Raw genomic sequence first — 5000 nt, forward strand, 5'->3', positions numbered from 1 at the left:
ACTTTTATTTTGATCGAATTTTCTATTTTATATATTTTATTTTACTTTTACAAAAAATGGGAATTTTTTCTTGTTGCTTGAATATTAACTATTCAATTAAAATGAAATATTACAACTATAACAGGCTTTTTAGTTTTCAAATTCAAATTCGTTGGAACAAAAGAGGCCCGGCTGGGTACTGACCAGACCAGGCCATGAGAATAAGAGGGTCCTTTCGAACAAAATCAAGACAAAGAAAAGAGGTCTTCTTTATTTTTCTTGATATTCTTGGCTCTTCTGAGCCCTTCCTTTACTTTAGATAAAGAAATAAAGGAAATTGATGATAAAAGTTGTACATATCTATATAATATAGAAAGAAGAAAAGAGAGAAAGAAAGATTCTTTCCTTTATCTTATGTGCTATCTCATGTAGTAATTATCTTTTTCAATTGGGAGAGATGGCTGAGTGGACTAAAGCGGCGGATTGCTAATCCGTTGTACGAGTTAATCGTACCGAGGGTTCGAATCCCTCTCTTTCCGTTGATGACTTGATTTTTTTTTTCAAATTTCGAAATCCTTTGTTCTTATTCTTAGTTAAATGTGTGGAATAGACCAAATCATAAGAAAATTGGAAAATCAAGCAAGGAAAAACCTTTTTTATTTTATTCTTCACGTCCAGGATTACGTCCGGGATCATTAGATAGGAATCCAAAGATGAAGAGAGAAACAAAAAATATCACTACTGTGTAAACGAAGAGTTTGAGAGTAAGCATTACACAATCTCCAAGATGATTTTTTTTGAAAAAAAGAGAATAGATCATCCATTTTTCTACCGCATATCCTAGTTTGACACCAAGCAATGAAGCTCTTTCTCTAAAAGAATTTTCATAAATTCTTTTCTACTAAGAGTTTGTCATTAACCAAAATTTTTTTATATACACAATTAGGTATTGTGAGGAGCCTAATAAGGTCTTTCACTGGAAGGGAAAGCGTCAAAAAATAAGGAAATAAGTTAAGCCGGATTTCTCGTGACTATCCAAGAATTTCAATGTTTGAATCGAGGTTTCAAACGGTAAAGCTTATCTGATTTTATTTATTTTAGAATTTTTCTCGAATAAATCATGAATTTTCTAGGATATTATTAAGGATCTCATCGAAAACTTACAGCAGCTTGCCAAACAAAGGCTAAGAGAAAAAAAAACAGAGGTATGACTGGCATAATATCTACGATTGGATTCAAAAAAGCATAGGCCTCGGGCAATTTGCCGAAGAAAAAACTACTCGAAAAAAGGGTCGAATTAAGACAGATACCGATCAAACTAAAGGTATTAAGCATAACAGACTTTTTGTTCTTGGAGAGATAATTGCATTTTGATTGAGTTATTGATATAAGGAAAGGGAAAGTAAGTAAGGTAAACAAAAAATACTTCTTTTTCTTTGAACCCACCCAATCAAAAATCCTCCTTTTCTCAAAGGAGAATCGAAAAAATCATATTTTCATACAATATCTTAATTGAATTATATGTAATGATCAATAAATTAAGTTGAATTCTATATCTACACATACCAAAAACATCGCAAAATCCTAGTACCAATCTAATCTATTCTATAGATATTTGGACTAGAGTTGACAAACAAACAAAACAAGCAATATACTTTCTTAGTATCGAATAGAAATCTAAATGGGGCGTGGCCAAGTGGTAAGGCAACGGGTTTTGGTCCCGCTATTCGGAGGTTCGAATCCTTCCGTCCCAGAACATATATATATTCTATGAGAATATAGATTGCTTTTTTAACAATGTTCTGTTTAAAATCGAAATGTTAGCTGGAATGTGATTGTTGTTTCTGATTTTTTTCTTCGATGAATCATTTTTTTTTTCAAAAACGGAATCGAGATGCGAAAGAATCTATATTCCCTATCTCGTATTCTCTATCCCCTAAATTAGCCTAATTAGATTCCATTTTCTTTTTTGTGGATTTCTTGACTTTTCGCCAAGAGGGGATTTTTGGTACTAATTAAATTCACTAAGTCTCTTAATTCTTAATCAATGAGTTAGGCTAAAATATCAAAAAATAGGAGCAAAAACTTGACTTAATCTGGACTTGTTTGGCTTTGTGCCTAGACAGCTCGCATTTCGTAAAAATCAAAAAGACTAGGACACCCCCTCTTTTCTTTTGATTTATGCTGCATCAGTCCCATAGAATGGGGTAGATAGGAGTTAATCAGTAATGGGAAGGCATTCATTTCAATATCTATAAACGGTGACAATTGCTCAGTCTATTTGATCGAATTGATAGATACGAAACCCTCCCCATTCTTTGGATTTTATCAATCAGATGAAAAAAAAAAAAGAATAAGAATGAAAATCTTACCTTATATTAATCTTTTTTTATCCATCTCATAAAAAAAAATTGGATTTGTTGTTTGGTGTATTTATCTATTTTAGATCATTGAAATCGTTGATGATTCAATTAAAAAAGAAAGACTTATCTTTTTTCTTTCCTAAGATGATCAAAAGTGATCTTTAACTATCAAATTTTCTTCAAATAATGATGTCGAAAAGGGAACTTTCTAAATTTAGAAATATAAATAGTTTTAATCATTCCTTATAAGCGGAATCTTTGCTATTTGAAGAAGTATGAAATAGGTCAATCTCTCCTATTGAGTCACGTGAAGATGCAGAATCAAAAAGAACTCATTTATTCGTCTTATTTATTATTATTCTTATTTATTATTATTTCTATATATTATTTATATATTAAATATTAATTAATATGTTAGATAAATTAATATTAGCGATGGGGTCTTACTAAAGAAAAATATTTATCCACCTATCTCTATAGTATATAGATATAGAACAAAGTATAGATTATGGTGTTTATACATCAGCCCAACCAATGACTATTCATGATTCCATAATTGAATCAATTCCATACCGGTTCTTAGAGGAATGTTATGGTAAAACTTCGTTTGAAACGATGTGGTAGAAAGCAACGTGCGACTTGAAGGACAGGATCCGTTGTGGATTTGTACATCCACCATTTTATGTAGGAATGAAGGTGCTCTTGGCTCGACATCATTGGTTCTGTTTCATTAGAACCCCTCTTTTTTGTTGTCTTGGAATGTAAATAGTCCATGATGGAGCTCGAGTAGAAAGTATTAATTTATTTCTCGGGGCAAGAGTCTAGGGTTAATGCCAATCAATAAAAAAATTGGAACAACTTCGTAAATATATTTTCGGTATGGAAATCGAAAGAATCCAATTCGAGCAAGTTTCCAATTCAAAAATTCCTTGGAATTGATCAAACTTTTTCGATCCAAAGTGTTTCACGCGGGAATCCATCGTCTGTAGGATTCTTTCATAGAAATCGCAAAAGGGGTATGTTGCTGCCATTTTGAAAGGATTAAAAAGCACCGAAGTAATGTCTAAACCCAATGATTTAAAATAAAACAAAGATAAAGGATCCCAGAACAAGGAAACACCTTTTTTATTGTCTTAATAACTGGATCGAACTGAAGAATCCAAATCCATTTTAAACGAGACAAACATAAAAGGAGGAAAGACCGCTCAATAAATGAAATTGCCGAAAGATTTTCCTTTGAACTGTTTGAAAGTTATCCAACTTGAGTTATGAGAGTACGAATGGTTTCTTTTTCATTTTCAGGAAGAAAGAAGAAAAAAAAGACTTACATCTTTAATTGATTTGATCATTTTATGGACCCAGTTGTCATTTCTTAGATAGAATTCCATACAGAGATAAAACCTCGAATCAATCATTTTTCTCGAGCCGTACGAGGAGAAAGCTTCCTATACGTTTCTAGGGGGGTGTTGTTCATCTACATCTATCCCAATGAGCCGTCTATCGAATCGTTGCAATTGATGTTCGATCCCGAAGAGAAGGAAAAGATCTTCGGAAAGTGGGTTTTTATGATCCGATAAAGAATCAAACTTATTTAAATGTTCCTGCTATTTTATATTTCCTTGAAAAAGGGGCTCAACCTACAGGAACTGTTCAGGATATTTTAAAGAAGGCGGAGGTTTTTAAGGAACTTCGTCCTAATCAATCCTAATCAACCGAAATTCAATTAAGGAAATAAATTAAGGAAATACAAAAAGGGGGGTAGTCATTTGTATATAACTTTGTATGACTTTTCTCTTCTATTTTTTTGTATTTCCTCCCTTTCCTTTTCTATTTGTATTTTTTTATCATTGCTTCCATTGAATTCCGTGTTCTATAACGACAAAACCTCTTATTTTATTGATCCTCGAAATAGAAAATTCGGGCATTTCCTTCAATTGGGTGGTTTTCCGTTTTTCATTGGAACTCTACTAAAACTAAAAAAGAAATCAAGTTTGCTTATCTCACTTAACTTGATTGAATCCATTATGGATTAAATAAATCTAAATAAATTGTAGTTTTGTTTTCCACTTAATTTATTCTCTCATCTATACTTTTTTGTATCTATTTTATTTGGATTAGATTTGTAGTGCCAATCTAACACAAGTCCTTTTTTTAATATTTTTTATTGTTGTCAATTGAAATTTCTTTTTTTTTTCACTATTCAATATTTATATTGACAACAGTGTATCGAACAAATATAATTCATTGTGATAAATGAAGTGGATCTATTTAGTTTTATTTTATGTTTTAAATTAATTCGAAAATGTGAATGTATTTTTTTAGATTTATTCCTTCAATGGTTTTTGGTTGTCTTGTCTAATCTCTTTATTTATTTTTCTTCGATATTTTCTTCGGGTTGCTAACTCAACGGTAGAGTACTCGGCTTTTAAGTGCGGCTAGTCTCTTTTACACATATGGATGAAGTGAGGGATTCGTCCATACTCTCGGTAAAGTTTGGAAGACCACGACTGATCCTGAAAGGGAATGAATGGTAAAAATAGCATGTCGTATCAACGGAAAGTTCTGAGAATATTTCATTGTTCCTAGATGGGTATAAAACCGTGTTAGAATTCTTGGAACGGAACAAAATAAAGTTGGGTCGAATGAATAAATGGATAG

The 5000-nt window shown here is 31.8% G+C and overlaps 1 non-coding gene across 1 annotated transcript; it reads left to right on the forward strand.

The window, feature by feature from the left end:
• Positions 1-430: 430 nt before the first annotated feature.
• On the forward strand, positions 431-518 carry TRNAS-GCU (transfer RNA serine (anticodon GCU)). The gene has a single exon. It is a non-coding gene; the product is annotated as a tRNA-Ser (tRNA).
• The last annotated feature ends 4482 nt before the right edge of the window (positions 519-5000 follow it).

The sequence above is a fragment of the Nicotiana tabacum genome, chromosome 24 (genome assembly GCF_000715075.1).
Source record: "Nicotiana tabacum cultivar K326 chromosome 24, ASM71507v2, whole genome shotgun sequence".
NCBI lineage: Eukaryota > Viridiplantae > Streptophyta > Magnoliopsida > Solanales > Solanaceae > Nicotiana > Nicotiana tabacum.